Source organism: Eumetopias jubatus, unplaced genomic scaffold, assembly GCF_037043125.1.
Source record: "Eumetopias jubatus isolate StellerSeaLion01/CBP00866 unplaced genomic scaffold, mEumJub1_p1.0 scaffold_14, whole genome shotgun sequence".
Lineage (NCBI taxonomy): Eukaryota > Metazoa > Chordata > Mammalia > Carnivora > Otariidae > Eumetopias > Eumetopias jubatus.
The window spans coordinates 17,443,478-17,465,190 of NW_028274820.1; the positions used below are offsets into that span (position 1 = coordinate 17,443,478).

The 21,713-nt window shown below is 40.7% G+C and overlaps 1 pseudogene; it reads left to right on the forward strand.

Annotated features, from left to right (window-relative positions):
- The first annotated feature begins 16,456 nt into the window (after positions 1-16,456).
- LOC114202224 (annexin A3 pseudogene) lies at positions 16,457-20,953 on the forward strand (annotated as a pseudogene).
- Positions 20,954-21,713: the final 760 nt, after the last annotated feature.

The following is a 21,713-nucleotide window of genomic DNA, read 5'->3' on the forward strand; positions in this document are numbered from 1 at the left end:
CTTTTTTTAAAAAAAACATTTTTTATTTTTCATTTTTAGAGTCATATATTATCCCTTCATAGTAGTTACCCTTATTTTTGGCATATATATATAAGTTGTTCTCTCGTTAAAATTTTGAGATACACTTTCTTCTAACAGATCAAAATATACCCTAAATCACTAGTGTATGGCTTTGTTCTAGTCTCCTGCCTGATCACATTCTCTCCCTTCTTTCTTTCTTTCTTTTTTTTAAATCTTCTTCTTTCTTTTTTCAAACAACTTATCTTATCAATTCCTTTTATAAAATCTTTTATACTTTTCACCTTTACAGTCATCTTCCATCCCTTCATTGTATCAACCCTTATTTTGTACATATATGTCTTTCTTTCTTTAAAATTTTAGGAGGCACTTTTTTCTAACAGACCAAAATACGCCCAAAATCTAGTGTGTGGCACTGATCTATGCACTAGCCTGATCATATTTGATCACATTCTGCTTTTTTTGTATTGTTCTGTTTTTGTTTTTATCTTTTTTTTCTCTTTCTTTTTTCTTTCTTTCCCTTTCTTTTCCCCTTGTTTCAGGTCTTTTCTGATCTGCATAGAGTATATTTGCTGGGGACGTTGTTAACCTGTTAGCATTTTGTTCTCTCATTCATCTATTCTCCTCTGGACAAAATGACAAGACGAAAAAAATCACCTCAGCAAAAAGAACAAGAGGTAGTACCGTCAGCCAGGGACCTACTCAATACGGACATTAGTACGACGTCGGACCTAGAGTTCAGAATCATGACTTTAAAGATACTAGCTGGGCTTGAAAAAAGCGTGGAAGTTATTAGAGAAACCCTTTCTGGAGAAATAAAAGAACAAAAATCTAACCAAGTCAAAATCAAAAAGGCTATTGATGAGGTGCAATCAAAAATGGGGGCACTAACTGCTAGGATAAATGAGGCAGAAGAGAGAATCAGTGATATAGAAGACTAAATGATGGAAAATAAAGAGGCTGAGAAAAAGAGAGAGAAACAACTACAGGATCATGAGGGCAGAATTCGAGAGATAAGTGATACGATAAGACGAAACAACATTAGAATAATTGGGATCCCAGAAGAAGAAGGGGGGGGTAGAAGGTATATTGGAGCAAATAATAGCAGAGAACTTCCCTAATGTGAGGAAGGAAATAGGCATCAAAATCCAGGAGGCACAGAGAACCCCTCTCAAAATCAATAAAAATAGGTCAACACCCCGACATCTAATAGTAAAACTTACGAGTCTCACAGACAAAGAGAAAATCCTGAAAGCAGCTCGGGAGAAGAGATATGTAACCTACAATGGTAGAAATATTAGACTGGCAACAGACCTATCCACAGAGACCTGGCAGGCCAGAAAGGACTGGCACGATCTCTTCAGAGAACTAAACGAGAAAAATATGCAGCCAAGAATACTATATCCAGCTAGGCTGTCATTGAAAATAGAAAGAGAGATAAAAAGCTTCCAGAACAAACAAAAACTAAAGGAATTTGCAAACACGAAACCAACCCTCCAAGAAATCTTGAAAGGGGTCCTCTAAGCAAAGAGAGAGCCTAGAAGCAGCATAGATCAGAAAGGAACACAGACAATATACAGTAACAGTCACCTTACAGGCAATACAATGGCACTAAATTCATACCTTTCAATAGTTACCCTGAATGTAAATGGGCTCAATGCCCCAATCAAAAGACACAGGCTATCAGATTGGATTAAAAAACAAGACCCATCCATATGCTGTCTGCAAGAGACTCATTTTAGACCCAAAGACACACCCAGATTGAAAGTGAGGGGGTGGAAAACCATTTACCATGCTAATGGACACCAAAAGAAAGCTGGGGTGGCAATCCTTATATCAGACAAATTAGATCTTAGATCAAAGACTGTAATAAGAGATGAAGAAGGACACTGTATCCTACTTAAAGGGTCTATCCAACAAGAAGAAGTAACAATTGTAAATATCTATACCCCGAACATGGGAGCAGGCAATTATATAAGGCAATTAATAACAAGAGCAAAGAAACACATTGACAAAAATACAATAATAGCGGGGGACTTTAACACCCCCCTGACTGAAATGGACAGATCATCTAAGCAAAAGATCAACAAGGAAATAAAGACTTTAAATGAAGCACTGGACCAAATGGACTTCACAAACATATTCAGAACACTCCAACCCAAAACAATGGAATACACATTCTTCTCTAGTGCCCATGGAACATTCTCCAGAATTGATCACATCCTAGGTCACAAATCAAGTCTCAACCGGTACCAAAAGATTGGGATCATTCCCTGCATATTTTCAGATCACAATGCCTGAAACTAGAACTCAGTCACAAGAGGAAAGTCGAAAGAACTCAAATACATGGAAGCTAAAGAGCATCCTACTAAGGAATGAATGGGTCAACCAGGAAATTAAAGAAGAATTAAAAAAATTCATGGAAACCAATGAAAATGAAAACACAACTGTCCAAAATCTTTGGGATACACCAAAGGCAGTCCCGAGAGGAAAGTATATAGCAATACAAGCCTTTCTCAAGAAACAAGAAAGGTCTCAAATACACAACCTAATCCTACACCTAAAGGAGCTGGAGAAAAAACAGCAAATAAAGCCAAAACCCAGCAGGAGAAGAGAAATAATAAAGATCAGAGCAGAAATCAAGGAAATAGAAACCAAAAGAACAGTAGAAGAGATCAAGGAAACTAGGAGCTGGTTCTTTGAAAGAATTAACACGATTGATAAACCCCTGGCCAGACTGATCAAAAGGAAAAGAGAAATGACCCAAATCAACAAAATCATGAATGAAAGAGGAGAGATCACAACCAACACCAAAGAAATACAAACAATTATAAGAACATATGATGAGCAACTCTATGCCAGCAAATTAGATAACCTGGAAGAAATGGGTGCATTCCTAGAGATGTATCAACTACCAAAATTGAACCAGGAAGAAATAGAAAACCTGAACAGACCTATAACCACTAAGGAAATTGAAGCAGTCATCAAAAATCTCCCAAGAAACAAAAGCCCAGGGCCAGATGGCTTCCCGGGGGAATTCTGTCAGACATTTAAAGAAGAATTAATACCTATTCTCCTGAAACTGTTCCAAAAAATAGAAATGGAAGGAAAACTTCCAAATTCATTTTATGAGGCCACCATTACCTTGATCCCCAAACCAGACAAAGACCCCATCAAAAAGGAGAATTACAGACCAATATCCTTGATGAACATGGATGCAAAAATTCTCACCAAAATACTAGCCAATAGGATCCAACAGGCCATTAAAAGGATTATTCACCACGACCAAATGGGATTTATCCCTGGGCTGCAAAGCCTGGTTCAACATCCGCAAATCAATCAACGTGATACAATACATTAACAAAAGAAAGAACAAGAATCATATGATCCTCTCAATAGATGCAGAAAAAGCATTTGACAAAGTACAGCAACATTCTTGATCAAAACTCTTCTGAGTATAGGCATAGATGGTACATACCTCAATATCATAAAAGCCATCTATGAAAAACCTACAGCGAATATCATTCTCAATGGGGGAAAGCTGAGAGCTTTTCCCCTAAGGTCAGGAACACGGCAGGGATGTCCACTATCACCACTGCTATTCAACATAGTATTAGAAGTCCTAGCCACAGCAATCAGACAACAAAAAGAAATCCAAGGCATCCAAATCAGCAAAGAGGAAGTCAAACTCTCACTCTTTGCAGATGATATGATAATGTATGTGGAAAACCCAAAAGACTCCACCCCAAAACTGCCAGAACTCATACAGGAATTTAGTAAAGTAGGAGGATATAAAATCAATGCACAGAAATCAGTGGCATTCCTATACACCAACAACAAGACAGAAGAGAGACAAATCAAGGCGTCGATCCCATTTACATTGCACCCAAAACCATAAGATACCTAGGAATAAATTTAACCAAAGAGGCAAAGGATCTGTACTCAGAAAACTATAAAATACTCAGGAAAGAAATTGAGGAAGACACACAGAAATGGAAAAACGTTCCATGCTCATGGATTGGGAAAAACAACATTGTGAAGATGTCAGTGCTACCCAGAGCAATCTACACATTCAATGCAATCCCCATCAAAATACCATCCACTTTTTTCAAAGAAATGGAACAAATAATCCTAAAATTTGCATGGAACCAGAAGAGACCCCGAATAGCCAGAGGAATATTGAAAAAGAAAAGGAAAGCTGGCGGCATCACAATTCCGGACTTCCAACTCTATTAGAAGCTGCCATCATCAAGACAGTATGGTACTGGCACAAAAACAGACACATAGATCAATGGAACAGAATCGAGAGCCCAGAAATGGACCCTCAACTCTACGGTCAACTTATCTTTGACAAAGCAGGAAAGAATGTCCAATGGCAAAAAGAGAGTCTCTTCAACAAATGGTGTTGGGAAAATCAGACAGCCACATGCAGAAAAATGAAACTGGACCATTTTCTTACACCACACACAAAAATAGACTCCAAATGGTTGAAAGACCTAAACGTGAGACAGGAGTCCATCAAAATCCTAAAGGAGAACACAGGTAGCAACCTCTTCGACCTCAGCCGCAGCAACTTCTTCCTAGAAACATCGCCAAAGGCACGGGAAGCCAGGGCAATAATGAACTATTGGGATTTCATCAAGATAAAAAGCTTTGGCACAGCAAAAGAAATTGTCCAGGAGCAAGATGGCGGAGGAGTAGGAGACCTAGATTTCGTCTGGTCTCAGGAATTCAGCTGAATAGGGATCAAACCATTCTGAACACCTACGAACTCAACAGGAGATCAAAGAGGAGAGTAGCAACAACTATCTGAACAGAGAAGCGACCACTTACTGGAAGAGTCATATTTTATCCCTTCATAGTAGTTACCCTTATTTTTGGCATATATATATATAAGTTGTTCTCTCGTTAAAATTTTGAGATAGTTTCTTCTAACAGATAAAAATATACCCTAAATCACTAGTGTATGGTTCTGTTCTAGTCTCCTGCCTGATCACATTCTCTCCCTTTTTTCTTTTTTTTTTTTAAATCTTCTTTCTTTTTTCAAACAACTTCTTATCTTATCAAGTCTTTTTATAAAATCTTTTATAATTTTCATCTTTACAGTCATCTCCTATCCCTTCATTGTATCAACCCTTATTTTGTACGTATATGTCTTTCTTCCTTTAAAATTTTAGGAGGCACTTTTTCCTAACAGACCAAAATACGCCCAAAATCTAGTGTGTGGCACTGATCTATGCACTAGCCTGATCATATTTGATCATATTCTGCTTTTTTTGTATTGTTCTGTTTTTGTTTTTATCTTTTTTTTTCTCTATTTCTTTTTTCTTTCTTTCACTTTCTTTTCCCCTGGTTTCAGGTCTTTTCGGATTTGTATACAGTATATTTGCTGGGGACGTTGTAAACCTGTTAGCATTTTGTTCTCTCATTCATCTATTCTCCTCTGGACAAAATGACAAGACGAAAAAATCACCTCAGCAAAAAGAACAAGAGGTAGTACCGTCAGCCAGGGACCTACTCAATACGGACATTAGTACGATGTCGGACCTAGAGTTCAGAATCATGACTTTAAAGATATTAGCTGGGCTTGAAAAAAGCGTGGAAGTTATTAGAGAAACCCTTTCTGGAGAAATAAAAGAACTAAAATCTAACCAAGTCGAAATCAAAAAGGCTATTGATGAGGTGCAATCAAAAATGGGGGCACTAAATGCTAGGATAAATGAGGCAGAAGAGAGAATCAGTGATATAGAAGACCAAATGATGGAAAATAAAGAGGCTGAGAAAAAGAGGGAGAAACTACTACAGGATCACGAGGGCAGAATTCGAGAGATAAGTGATTTGATAAGACGAAACAACATTAGAATAATTGGGATCCCAGAAGAAGAAGAAAGAGAGAGAGGGGCAGAAAGTTTATTGGAGCAAATAATAGCAGAGAACTTCCCTAATGTGAGGAAGGAAATAGGTATCAAAATCCAGGAGGCACAGAGAACCCCTCTCAAAATCAATAATAATAGGTCAACACCCCGACATCTAATAGTAAAACTTACGAGTCTCACAGACAAAGAGAAAATCCTGAAAGCAGCTCGGGAGAAGAGATATGTAACCTACAATGGTAAAAATATTAGATTGGCAACAGACCTATCCACAGAGACCTGGCAGGCCAGAAAGGACTGGCAAGATATCTTCAGAGCACTAAACGAGAAAAATATGCAGCCAAGAATACTATATCCAGCTAGGCTGTCATTGAAAATAGAAGGAGAGATAAAAAGCTTCCAGAACAAACAAAAACTAAAGGAATTTGCACACACGAAACCAGCCCTCCAAGAAATATTGAAAGGGGTCCTCTAAGCAAAGAGAGAGCCTAAAAGCAGCAAATATCAGAAAGGAACACAGACAACATACAGTAACAGTCACCTTACAGGCAATACAATGGCACTAAATTCATACCTTTCAATAGTTACCCTGAATGGAAATGGGCTCAATGCCCCAATCAAAAGGCACAGGCTATCAGATTGGATTAAAAAACAAGACCCATCCATACGCTGTCTGCAAGAGACTCATTTTAGACCCAAAAACACCCCCAGATTGAAAGTGAGGGGGTGGAAAACCATTTACCATGCTAATGGACACCAAAAGAAAGCTGGGGTGGCAATCCTTATATCAGACAAATTAGATCTTAGATCAAAGACTGTAATAAGAGATGAGGAAGGACACTATATCCTACTTAAAGGGTCTATCCAACAAGAAGATCTAACAATTGTAAATATCTATGCCCCGAACATGGGAGCAGCCAATTATATAAGGCAATTAATAACAAGAGCAAAGAAACACATTGACAACAATACAATAATAGTGGGGGACTTTAACACCCCCCTGACTGAAATGGACAGATCATCTAAGCAAAAGATCAACAAGGAAATAAAGACTTTAAATGACACACTGGACCAAATGGACTTCACAGACATATTCAGAACATTCCATCCCAAAGCAACGGAATACACATTCTTCTCTAGTGCCCATGGAACATTCTCCAGAATCGATCACATCCTAGGTCACAAATCAGGTCTCAATCGGTACCAAAAGATTGGGATCATTCCCTGCATATTTTCAGACCACAATGCTTTGAAACTAGAACTCAACCACAAGAGGAAAGTCGGAAAGAACTCAAATACATGGAGGCTAAAGAGCATCCTACTAAAGAATGAATGGGTCAACCAAGAAATTAAAGAAGAATTTAAAAAATTCATGAAAACCAATGAAAATGAAAATGCAACTGTTCAAAATCTTTGGGATACAGCAAAGGCAGTCCTGAGAGGAAAGTATATAGCAATACAAGCCTTTCTCAAGAAACAAGAAAAGTCTCAAATACACAACCTAACCCTACACCTAAAGGAGCTGGAGAAAGAACAGCAAATAAAGTCTAAACCCAGCAGGAGAAGAGAAACCATAAAGATCAGAGCAGAAATCAATGAACTAGAAACCAAAAGAACAGTAGAACAGATCAACGAAACTAGGAGCTGATTCTTTGAAAGAATTAACAAGATTGATAAACCCCTGGCCAGACTGATCAAAAAGAAAAGAGAAATGACCCAAATCAACAAAATCATGAATGAAAGAGGAGAGATCACAACCAACACCAAAGAAATACAAACAATTATAAGAACATATTATGAACAACTCTATGCCAGCAAATTAGATAACCTGGAAGAAATGGGTGCATTCCTAGAGAGGTATCAACTACCAAAATTGAGCCAGGAAGAAATAGAAAACCTGAACAGACCTATAACCACTAAGGAAATTGAAACAGTCATCAAAAATCTCCCAAGAAACAAAAGCCCAGGGCCAGATGGCTTCCCAGGGTATTTCTATCAGACATTTCAAGAAGAATTAATACCTATTCTCCTGAAACTGTTCCAAAAAATAGAAATGGAAGGGAAACTTCCAAACCCATTTTATGAGGCCAGCATTACCTTGATCCCAAAGCCAGACAAAGACCCCATCAAAAAAGAGAATTACAGACCAATATCCTTGATGAACATGGATGCAAAAATTCTCACCAAAATACTAGCCAATAGGATCCAACAATCCATTAAAAGGATTATTCACCACGACCAAGTGGGATTTATTCCTGGGCTGCAAGGCTGGTTCAACATCCGCAAATCAATCAACGTGATACAATACATTAACAAAAGAAAGAACAAGAATCATATGATCCTCTCAATAGATGCAGAAAAAGCATTTGACAAAGTACAGCATCCTTTCTTGATCAAAACTCTTCAGAGTATAGGGATAGAGGGTACATACCTCAATATCCTAAAATCCATCTATGAAAAACCTACAGCGAATATCATTCTCAATGGGGAAAGGCTGAGAGCTTTTCCCCTAAGGTCAGGAACGCGGCAGGGATGTGCACTCTCACCACTGCTATTCAACATAGTATTAGAAGTCCTAGCCACAGCAATCAAACAACAAAAAGAAATCCAAGGCATCCAAATCGGCAAAGAGGAAGTCAAACTCTCACTCTTTGCAGATGATATGATACTGTATGTGGAAAACCCAAAAGACTCCACCCCAAAACTGCTAGAACTCATACAGGAATTCAGTAAAGTAGTAGGCTATAAAATCAATGCACAGAAATCAGTGGCATTCCTATACACGAACAACAAGACAGAAGAGAGACAAATCAAGGCGTCGATCCCATTTACAATTGCACCCAAAACCATTAGATACCTAGGAATAAATCTAACCAAAGAGGCAAAAGATCTGTACTCAGAAAACTATAAAATACTCAGGAAAGAAATTGAAGAAGACACAAAGAAATGGAAAAACGTTCCATGCTCATGGATTGGGAGAATCAACATTGTGAAGATGTCAATGCTACCTAGAGCAATCTACACATTCAATGCAATCCCTATCAAAATACCATCCACTTTTTTCAAAGAAATGGAACAAATAATCCTAAAATTTGTATGGAACCAGAAGAGACCCAGAATAGCCAGAGGAATATTGAAAAAGAAAAGCAAAGCTGGCGGCATCACAATTCCGGACTTCCAGCTCTATTACAAAGCTGTCATCATCAAGACAGTATGGTACTGGCACAAAAACAGACACATCGATCAATGGAACAGAATCGAGAGCCCAGAAATGGACCCTCAACTCTATGGTCAACTTATCTTTGACAAAGCAGGAAAGAATGTCCAATGGCAAAAAGACAGTCTCTTCAACAAATGGTGTTGGGAAAATTGGACAGCCACATGCAGAAGAATGAAACTGGACCATTTCCTTACACCACACACAAAAATAGACTCCAAATGGTTGAAAGATCTAAACGTGAGACAGGAGTCCATCCAAATCCTAAAGGAGAACACAGGTAGCAACCTTTTCGACCTTAGCCGCAGCAACTTCTTCCTAGAAACATCGCCAAATGCACGGGAAGCCAGGGTAAAAATGAACTATTGGGATTTCATCAAGATAAAAAGCTTTTGCACAGCAAAAGAAACAGTCCACAAAACCAAAAGACAACCGACAGAATGGGAGAAAATATTTGCAAATGACATATCAGATAAAGGGCTAGTATCCAAAATCTATAAAGAACTTATCAAACTCAACACCCAAAGAACAAATAATCCAATCAAGAAATAGGCAGAAGAGATGAACAGACATTTTTCCAAAGAAGACATCCAAATGGCCAACAGGCACATGAAAAAGTGCTCAACATCGCTCGGCATCAGGGAAATCCAAATCAAAACCTCCATGAGATACCACCTCACACCCGTCAGAATGGCTAAAATTAACAAGTCAGGGAACGACAGATGTTGGCGGGGATGTGGAGAAAGGGGAACCCTCCTACACTGTTGGTGGGAATGCAAGCTGGTGTAACCCCTCTGGAAAACAGTATGGAGGTTCCTCAAACAGTTGAAATTAGAGCTACCATTCGATCCAGCAATTGCACTACTGGGTATTTACCCCAAAGATACAAATGTAGGGACCCAAAGGGGTACGTGCACCCCAATGTTTATAGCAGCAATGTCCACAATAGCCAAACTGTGGAAAGAGCCAAGATGCCCATCGACAGATGAATGGATAAAGAAGAAGTGGTATATATACACAATGGAATATTATGCAGCCATCAAAAGGAATGAGATCTTGCCATTTGCAACAACGTGGATAGAACTGGAGGGTGTTATGCTGAGTGAAATAAGTCAATCAGAGAAAGACATGTATCACATGACCTCACTGATATGAGGAATTCTTAATCTCAGTAAACAAACTGAGTGTTACTGGAGTGGTTGGGGGTGGGAGGGATGGGGTGGCTGGGTGATAGTCATTGGGGAGGGTATGTGCTACGGAGAGCGCTGTGAATTGTGCAAGACTGTTGAATCACAGATCTGTACTTCTGAAACAAATAACGCAACATATTTTAAGAATAAAGAAAAAGAAGAAGATAACAGGAGAGGAAGAAAAGGGGAGTATGTCAGAGGGGGAGACGAACCATGAGAGATGATGGACTCTGAAAAACAAACTGAGGGTTCTAGAGGGGAGGGGGGTAGGGGGATGGGTTAGCCTGGGGATGGGTATTGAGGAGGGCACGTTCTGCATGGAGCACTGGGTGTTATGAACAAACAATGAATCATGGAACACTACATCAAAAACTAATGATGTAATATATGGTGATTAACATAACAATAAAAATTTAAAAAAAATAGACTCCAAATGGTTGAAAGATCTAAACATAAGACAGGAGTCCATCCAAATCCTAAAGCAGAACACAGGTAGCAACCTCTTCGACCTCAGCCGCAGCAACTTCTTCCTAGAAACATCACCAAAGGCACAGGAAGCCAGGGCAAAAATGAACTATTGGGATTTCATCAAGATAAAAAGCTTTTGCACAGCAAAAGAAACAGTTCACAAAACCAAAAGACAACCGACAGAATGGGAGAAAATATTTGCAAATGACATATCAGATAAAGGGCTAGTATCCAAAATCTATAAAGAACTTATCAAACTCAACACCAAAAGAACAAATAATCCAATCAAGAAATGGGCAGAAGACATGAACAGACATTTTTCCAAAGAAGACATCCAAATGGCCAACAGGCACATGAAAAAGTGCTCAACATCGCTCGGCATCAGGGAAATCCAAATCAAAACCTCAATGAGATATCACCTCACACCCGTCAGAATGGCTAAAATTAACAAGTCAGGGAATGACAGATGTTCGTGGGGATACGGAGAAAGGGGAACCCTCCTACACTTTTGGTGGGAATGCAAGCTGGTGTAACCCCTCTGGAAAACAGTATGGAGGTTCCTCAAACAGTTGAAATTAGAGCTACCATTCGATCCAGCAATTGCACTCCTGGGTATTTACCACAAAGATACAAATGTAGGGACCCAAAGGGGTACGTGCACCCCAATGTTTATAGTAGCAATGTCCACAATAGCCAAACTGTGGAAAGAGCCAAGATGTCCATCGACAGATGAATGGATAAAGAAGATGTAGTATTTATACACAATGGAATATTATGCAGCCATCAAAAGGAATGAGATCTTGCCATTTGCAACGACGTGGATGGAACTGGAGGGTGTTATGCTGAGTGAAATAAGTCAATCAGAGAAAGACATGTATCATTTGACCTCACTGAAATGAGGAATTCTTAATCTCAGGAACAAACTGAGGGTTGCTGGAGTGGTCGGGGGTGGGAGGGAAGGGGTGGCTGGGTGATAGACACTGGGGAAGATATGTGCTACGGTGAGCGCTGTGAATTGTGTAAGACTGTTGAATCACAGATCTGTACCTCTGAAACAAATAACGCAACATATTTTAAGAAAAAAGAAAAAGAAGAAGATAGCAGGAGAGGAAGAATGAAGGGGAGTAAGTCAGAGGGGGAGACGAACCAGGAGAGATGATGGACTCTGAAAAACAAACTGAGGTTTCTAGAGGGGAGGAGGGTAGGGGGATGTGTTAGCCTGTTGATGGGTATTAAAGAGGGCACATTCTGCATGGAGCACTGGGTGTTATGAACAAACAATGAATCTTGGAACACTACACCAAAACAAATGATGTAATATATGGTGATTAACATAACAATAAAAAATTTTTAAAAAAATGACACAGTCCAGAAAACCAAAAGACAACTGACAGAATGGGAGAAAATATTTGCATACGACATATCAAATAAAGGGCTAGTATCCAAAATCTATAAAGAACTTATCAAACTCAACACCCAAAGAACAAATAATCCAGTCAAGAAATGGGCAGAAGGCATGAACAGACATTTTTCCAAAGAAGACATCCAAATGGCCAACAGACACATGAAAAAGTGCTCAACATCGCTCGGCATCAGGGAAATCCAAATCAAAACCTCCATGAGATACCACCTCACACCCGTCAGAATGGCTAAAATTAACAAGTCAGGAAATGACAGATGTTGGCGGGGATGTGGAGAAAGGGGAACCCTCCTACACTGTTGGTGGGAATGCAAGCTGGTGCAACCACTCTGGAAAACAGTATGGAGGTTCCTCAAACAGTTGAAAAGAGAGCTACCATACGATCCAGCAATTGCACTACTGGTTATTTACCACAAAGATACAAATGTAGGGACCCGAAGGGGTATGTGCACCCCAATGTTTATAGCAGCAATGTCCACAATAGCCAAACTGTGGAAAGAGCCAAGATGTCCATCGACAGATGAATGGCTAAAGAAGTGGTATATACACACAACAGAATATTATGCATCCATCAAAAGGAATGAGATCTTGCCATTTGCAATAACGTGGATGGAACAGGAGGGTGTTATGCTGAGTGAAATAAGTCAATCAGAGAAAGACATATATCATATGACCTCACTGATATGAGGAATTCTTAATCTCAGGAAACAAACTGAGGGTTGCTGGAGTGGTTGGGGGTGGGAGGGATGGGGTGCCTGGGTGATAGACATTGGGTAGGGTATGTGCTATGGTGAGCACTGTGAATTGTGCAAGACTGTTGAATCACAGATCTGTACTTCTGAAACAAATAATGCAACATATGTTAAGAAAAAAGAAAAAGAAGAAATTAGCAGGAGGGGAAGAATGAAGGGGAGTAAGTCAGAGGGGGACACGAACCATGAGAGACGACGGACTCTGAAAAACAAACTGAGGTTTCTAGAGGGGAGAAGGGTAGGGGAATGGGTTAGCCTGGTGATGGGCATTAAAGAGGGCACATTCTGCATGGAGCACTGTGTGTTTTGCACAAACAATGAATCATGGAACACTACATCAAAAACAAATGATGTAATATATGGTGATTAACATAACAATAAAAAACTCACAAGAGATAAATACCTAAGAGACATAAATACATTCAAGTCAACAGGTAATTAATGACAACTACTATAATCTTAATTTTAACAATTTAATGTAGATATCATTTTTCTTTATTTGCTTTTATAATATATTTATTATAATGTGTTATAATAATTATATTATGCATATTTGTATTTATAAGATTAATAAGTTATTATCAATATTAAATATAATCATAAGTAACAACCTTCATTTGCCCAACACGGTCCTTACTGTTCTGCATGTAGTACATTATTTAATCTTCATAACCCTATGAGATAGTTGCTGATTTTTCCTGTCTGCAGATGAGGAGCTGGGAAACAGCGGTAGGAGCACTGACTCCGGGGCTCACAGGCAGGACATGGGGGGCCTGGAAATAGCACAGGAGGCCTGGCTCTGCTGTGCGCTGTAGCCTCTGTGAGCCAGCCTTCTCTTTGCTGCACCTAAAGCACACGGAGAAGCTCGTCTCTGAGGGAGACGCTTCATGGACACCCGGTGTAAACAGAGACCCTCAGCTTCCTCGTTATCAGACAGGTGCCCAGAACTTCCTCAAACAACGTGATGCTGTGTGGGAGCCATCAGGTTGGTAAGAACTTCGCTGTCAGATAACACAGGATGGACAGTGTTTATGGGGAACGTGGATGTGTGTTTCCCGGGACCAGCAACCCTGGGATGAGATTCCCAGGGAAATGCTTACTCCCAGCGTGCAGAGCCCCTGAGCTGTTGGTGACAGGCTTACTGGTGAAGCCAGCCTGGGCAGCAATACTGTCACTGTGAGTGGATAAATTAAAGCAGTGGCTTGGGCCAGGGGCACCAGGAGCAGCACCGAGGAGCAGTGAACTGGAGGACAGACAGATGGACAGACATGGATTGATAGGAATGCTATGCCATTTATATAAACGTAATATGCATTATTCACAAGCAAATCTCTATAGTTTTTTCACAGGTACCTAAGAGACCAAACATATCAGTCGATCCTCTCAGTTGAGGTTAGGAAATGGGAGTCGTGCAAGGATGAGCCATTTTCCCAGAAGTACCAAGCACACTGAGTACAGAGTTGGAAAAACAGGTTTCCTGGCTAGTAGTTCTGGGCCCTTCCCCTCACTAAGCTGATCTTTGCTGTAATAGACTACACTTACATGGGCTCCAATACAGACTATAGGATGTGTCATACCTATAATGGCCAGCAGGGGGAGCTAGAAGTCAGTATAAGTAAGAAGCAAAATACTGTAGTTTCTAAGTGGGAAGCTTGTTACTGAAAACAAATGGAAGTCTAACAAGATCACATTTGCATTCAAAGCAACAGCTCAGTGAGGACAGAAATCAATCCCTGAGTCACAAACATCTAAGCAGGTTGCATAGGACACAGGCTTTGAGAGCCTGGTTGGCTTGAAGCTCTTGGTGTGCTCTTTTTTAGCTGGGCAATCTCAAGTAAGTTACCTAACCTCCCTAATCCTCTGTCTCATCTGCAGAATAGGATGAGTATCACCTGCTTTATGCTTGCAGGGAAGGAATCAATATGCACAATGTTTCACATTCAATAAAGTATATTTGTTATTATTCAGTGATTTGTTATGACCTTTAAAAAGTTAGTCTGGTTTCTAGGCCCCGCCTTGACTCTTCTGGAAACTGTCCTGGGCCAGCCCTGCCACAACACTAGCAGGAGATGGGGTTGCTTTCTGGGAAGCTGTGGGGCAGCATCGAGGAGCACCGGGCCCGGGAGCAGGAACTAGGCCCTCGTCTGGCTTTCTCTCTCCTCCACCGTCAAACCCCTATTTTAGTCCAGTGTGTTGAGTCGTGATTTGCATAAAGTCACGTTTCCTTCCAAGTCTCAGCCCAGACTGACTACATGAAAATCCTATTCATTGACAGTTTCTCCTCATCTTCTATGCAAGAAGCAGAGTATGTAATTCAGTTTTATTAACACTCTTGTACGAAACTTCTAAAGCATTCACATGATACATTATTTCATACATATATATTAAACATAGCATCTTCCAGGCATTTCTCCAAGTGCTCTTGATACAGAGGTATGTGCCCTCACAAAGCTCATTAAGAACACAATGGACCAGCCACCCTGTGGTCAGAAAACAATATATAGAGAGAGACCCATTTACAGGTCATGAAATCGTAGGACAGTCATGATCAACAGACTATCTCTCATACTGTTCCTAGGTAGCACGTCACAGCCAGCTGAGATAGAACTATAAGCACTAGTGTGTGTGATGATCTTGTCCCTGAGACAGTAATGTTGGTGACAGTTCTATCACTGCCATCATCATTCAGATGTCTTGACATATAATAGATGTGATCATCAGGAGAAGCCAAAAGAATAAATGTACATTTCTGAACTTGGACACATCCCGCCACCATCCCGAGCACAGACCCACAGGCCTGCAACCCACAGGCCCCAGGAGACCAGACAAGAGGACCAGAGAGAAGAAAGGGACAATGGACGGAAGAGGCTCATATGAAGACAGTGCCGAGAGCAGCAGACTGTGGTCATCAGAGAGATGACACAGATGGAATGACATAGAATTTAAAGTAGCTACTGTGGCCATGAAAAGAGAGGTAGAGAGATAGAGATAGAATGTGAAATAGTAAGAGAGATGTCAATAGATGAAGGAACTAGGGAGTAGAGATGGGCAGACAGACGTCGGGAGACAGAAGTACAGAGACAGATGAGAGACATAGAGAGAGACACACAGAGAGAGAGAGATCAGGAGGAGACAGAGGAGAGATAAAGAGAAAGAAAGCAGGAAAAGGAGACCCAGCTAGAACAGGAGACAGAGAGAGAAAGACTCAGAGGGACGGACAGCAACAGGACAGGAGACAAAGAAAGAGCGTGGACACAGCCATGGGGGTGGAGGGAGGTGGGAGAACAGTGGGGGAGGGGCACAGAAGGGCAGCGGGAGCAGCGCCAGTGCCGGCGAGGGAGCTGGGGACCCCCTAGGACACGTCTCTGGTCCAGTGTCTCATTAGAGGGTGCCTGGGGGCGATTTCCAAATTCTCGAATTGTCTCTGATTTCTCCTGCACTTAGCTGTGGTAATAATTCCATAGAGAAGAGCTGTCATTCATAAGCTCTGTGTAGCCTGAAACAGAGTCTGTATGGAAATGGACGGGTAAGTGGTTGATTCTTTTATGATTGTGTTATTTCTGTTTTCAGTCATTTCTCAACTGCGGCCTGATACTTGTGGTAAGAAAGGGTATTTGATACCACGACATAGACCCTTGGAGTGCTCGCGTCTGGATTATTACTGCTTTCTTTTCTTTTTCTTTTTTTCCAGTGGGTAGCTAAAGAGTATTTTTTAGAGGAAAGATTCAAATTATATCCTATAGAGTTTGTACTAAACGTGAAAAATTATATATTTGCATTTTTCCCTTACACTGAAATCTTTCTAATACTATCAACATGAATTTATAAAAATATACATGTAAACAACATTATAATCACCACTAACAGCATAAGGCCCGGAGGATGAAATTTAAGATTTTTCCACTCCCTCTCACCCCATACCGTTTCTAGGGTCCCCTGGGCTCCATGAATAAAGTCTAGTGCCAACAGTGCACACTTTTCAGTGCTGTAGCCTATGATTTCTTTTAACAGTTTGGTGGAGGATATTTGTCTTATATCTTTTTTATTTTAAGAATTTTCCTTGAAGCACCTTGGTGGTTCAGTCGGTTAAGCATTGGACTCTTGATTTACACTCAGGTCATCATCTCAGGGTTCTGGGATTGAGCCTCACATCAGGCTCCACACGCAGTGCAGTCTGCTGGAGATTCTTTCTCCCTCCCTCTCCCTTTGCTCCTCCCCCAGTTTGTGGTCTCTCTCTCTCTCTCCCTGAAATTAATTAATTTTTTTAAAAAAGAATTTTCTTCCTACTCTAGAGTGACAGCAGTTTTACTTTCTTAATTTTGGAACCATGAGACTTCCATCCCAGCAAGGATTTTCCGGGACTGTAAGACACTGAGCTTGCCTGGGAGCATCTGCTCTCCGAGCTGCTCCTGAGGCAGCCTCCTGTCCCATGCACATGGGGTCCCTGAGCAAAGGACGGTCACCCCGAGTCCCTGCGCTTCCTCACCTCCCAGCTTCTGTGATGACACTTGTTATTTGTACTCTTTTTTAAATTTTTTATTGTTATGTTAATCAACATATATTACATCATTTGTTTTTGATGTAGTGTTCCATGATTCATTGTTTGTTCATAACACCCAGTGCTCCATGCAGAATGTGCCCTCTTTAATACCATTATCAGGCCAACCCATCCCCCTACCCTCCTCCCCTCTAGAACCCTCAGTTTGTTTTTCAGAGTCCATCATCTCTCATCGTTCGTCTCTTTTTGACAATAGCCATTCAAACAGGTGTGAGTGATATCTCGTTGTGGATTTGATTTCTTGTAACTTATGTCCCAAATACTGTATAACACATTGCACTTTTTCCCCATTAACTCTGGCAACCCTATGTGAGGGAAACTTTTGACTTTAGAGGAACAGAAATCCTCTGTCAAATGGATTTGCTATGTGCTCACGTGCACACACACACATTTAGCTTTGAGGAAAGCCAAAGCGGACCAATGTAACTGATCCTAATTTCTTCTAATAAAGCAGGTTCAGTGATTATCAGAATTGATAATCTTTTTAGAGGAGTCCTTGGTGAAGAATGTCCAAAAGCCTGTCATTCTCTGTTGCCTGACAATACTCATGTGTGCTTCATAGATTCTATTATTTTCATGGTTACAAAATTGAAGTTAATGTCTGAAAGGGACCTGGCCCCATGCCTGATGGGAGGTGGGCGCTCTGCATGTAGTGACTAAGTTTGAAATGCCAGGTCCACTCAATGAGAGGTGCGCACAGTAGAGAGAAGGGGGTGGGGGTTCTAATCCCACCTCAGCTGCTCATGATCCTGTCATATTGAATGAGTCTCCTGCATTTAGGGAGCTGTTTTCTCATCTTTAAAGATAAGGAACAATGAGGCTTCTGGAAGGAAGGCTTTCCTTTTGTTGGGGAAAGACCTTCCTCTAGCCTTTGGTCCTTTAGCTGGACTTAGAATCAAATTGATATGAGACAGATTAACAGAAGAAAATCAAATTTAATAGGTAGACATATGAGGAGTCCACAAAAACACAGAAATTCTAAAGACAATGAGGCAACAGGAAGCTTATTTGAGCTAAGAAGAGAGGCAGGGTCTGAGGACACAAAGGGGCCAGGAGCAGGAAGGTGAGAGGAAGTGTTAGGAAGAACAAGGTTGCCCAGTTATGCAGATGAGTTCCAGTGTAAATTTCTAGTGTAAATTTCTGCAGTTCGGGTGGGGAGGCAGAAGCTTTTCCTGCATCTGCTGGGTTTTGTTGATTTTAACTCAGAATAATCTTTAACTCAGAATAATCTGAAGTGGTCCATCACAGGCAGCCTGCCCTGGGCCCCTACACTTTTCATCTTTAAGTTCTAAGTTTCTGTGATTCCATAGCAAAGTGTAATTCCCCAGCATGACACTAACGACTTGGTTTTAAACGTGAGGCTATTTGTCTAACAAAGGGAAATTATTTTTTAACTGTTTTTTCAACACATAGTGTTTTAAAGGTATAAGTTGAAGATAAAAGAAAGAGTATTTTACCCACAGTCCTCTCATCAAAATATATCAATGACTTTACTGTTTTGGGTTTTCTGGCCTTGTCCAGTTCACTAAGTGTTGACAGCACATGTACATCTAATTTATTCCCTGTGACTAAGGGAAGAAGTCAAACTGGAATAGATCTCAGATGCTCCATGGTCAGAAGGGAGCTGTCCCAGGTCACGGAAAGCCCGCTGGCCTCTCAGAGGTTCAATGGAAAGGTCCAAGCTTTAGCACCTGGCTCTTTGCACAGGGTCTGCCTGAGTCCACACCTGCTCTGACCCCCGTCTCTCCCCTGGGGCTGAGGTCTGGGGCCTTCAGAGAAGTTTCATTCATGGCAGCAGCGGGATGACCTGGGGGGACAGGAAGTGCTGCTCCCTCAAGAGCTACCTGATTTCTTTCTTCCTGGAGACCATGGGGTCTTGCTCACAACTCTCCACTCTCACATGGGGGCGGGGGGTGGGGCAGAGACTTGTCTACTCTCTGTGCTGCTCAAGAGTTTTCGCCTTTATAAACATGTGTCAATTTCAGAGAGATATACCCTTTTGGCACCACTTAGAGAAGAGCACAGAAGTACCACGGGAGGACGAGACTGAGGACAGGAAGACAATTGTCACCTGCTGACATGTATTTCCAGGCCCAGGATGGAGGCAATCCTGCCTGGGGTGCCAAGTCAGCAAACTGAACTGAACTGAACTTTCCTGTCCCTGTAAATGCTGCCCTTGACCAGAAACACAGTATATCCCAGCCAGCCAGGCCCCAAACATGAGGAATCTGTCATGATTTCCCTGTTATAAATAAGATCAGATATGCAACCCCAGCCAATCATCCTAAGCCAAACACTATCTCCTCATTCCCTGATTGACCTGCTAGCATTGTAAGGAAATTCTTGCCCTCCCAGCAGGTCCTGCCTGTTCCCTCTGGCCCAAATCCCTGGAGCAGAGTGTTCCCCTGCTTATGAGACACTGAGCTCCCCAATCCATGGATAGTTCTCCTTTGAATAAAGGACATCAAGGTCTACAGATTAAATTGTTTTACTTTTGTCATTTGACACACCCAAGAGAGTATTTGGCAGACTTCGTTACACACTAAGGCTGGTCATGGCCAACAGGTGTTTGAATAGAAACAATAATTGAGAGAAACAGAGTTTTGAATGCTGACAATGTGACATAAAATTTATTTTCATTAAACAATAGATGGTTGAGGATTATCTCCCAAAAAATAAGATTTTCATATTTTCTCATTTTTTCATATTTTCTCTCTGGCCACTTTAAGCAACTCATGGTGGCCCTTGTGACTCCTCTGGCTGTGTTTGATGCAAAGCAGCTGAAGAAATCCATGAAGGGCACTGGAACAAGTGAACATGCACTGATTGAAATCTTAACCACCAGAACAAGCAGGCAGATGAAGGAGATCTCTCAAGCCTACTACACAGTATATAAGAAGAGTCTTGGAGATGACATTAGTTCTGAAACATCTGGTGATTTCCGGAAGGCTCTGTTGACTTTGGCAGATGTCAGAAGAGATGAGAGTCTGAAAGTGGATGGGCTGCTGGCCAAAAAGGATGCCTAGATTCTCTATAATGCTGGGGAGAACAGATGGGGCACAGATGAAGATAAATTCACCGAGATCCTCTGTTTAAGGAGTTTTCCTCAACTGAAACTGACATTTGACGAATACAGAAATATTAGCCAGAAGGACATTGAGGACAGCATAAGAGGATAATTGTCTGGGCATTTTGAAGACCTACTTCTGGCCATAGTTCATTGTGCCAGGACCATGCCTGCCTTCTTAACTGAAAGACTGTATCAGGCTTTAAAGGGTGCTGGAACCAATGAGTTTACTCTGAACGAAATAATGGTGTCCAGATCAGAAATAGACCTTCTGGACATTCGAGCAGAGTTTAAGAAGCATTATGGTTATTCCCTATATTTGGCAATTAAATCGGATACTTCTGGAACTATGAAATCACACTCTTAAAGATCTGTGGAGGAGATGACTGAGTCAAGAACATAATTTCCAAAGGTCGCTGAGCCAACGATGGGCCTTTCCAACGGCTCTGCTTACTCCTTTCTCAGAGTATTTAAAATTACAAGCAAGTGCAAACAGCAAATTGTTTTCCTAACAGACATTTTCATCATTCCATAATAACAACAAAAAGTGATTATAGTAGAGCACCTAAGCATCATGTAGTAATTCATAAATGAAATTTTTAAATGGTATGAAGGATCTGCTAATACAATACAAGTTATTTTTCTGCTTAGGAAGTGAGAATCTTTGTAGAATTCTAACGCATTTAATGTGTAATCAGAGTCAATAAAATTTGTAGCCTTTGTGGAAAAAAAATATATATATGAGCAAAATCTAGTGTGTGGCACTGATCTATGCACCAGCCTGATCATATTTGATCATATTCTGTTTTTGTTTTTTTGGTTTTTATCTTTTTCTTTTTCTTTCTTCTTTTTGTTTTCCTTTCTTTTCCCCCAGTTTAAGGTCTCCTCTGATTTGTTTAGTGTACATTTTCCTGGGGTCATTGTTACCCTGTTAGCATTTTGTTCTCTCATTCATTTCTTCTCCTCTGGACAAGAGGACAAGATGGAAAAAAATCACCTCAAAAAAAAAAAAAAGAACAAGAGGCAGTACCAACAACCAGGGACTAAATCAATACAGACATTAGTAAGATGTTGGAACTAGAGTTCAGAATGATGATTTTAAAGATAGTAGCTGGGCTTGAAAAAAGCAGGGAAATTATTAGAGACACCC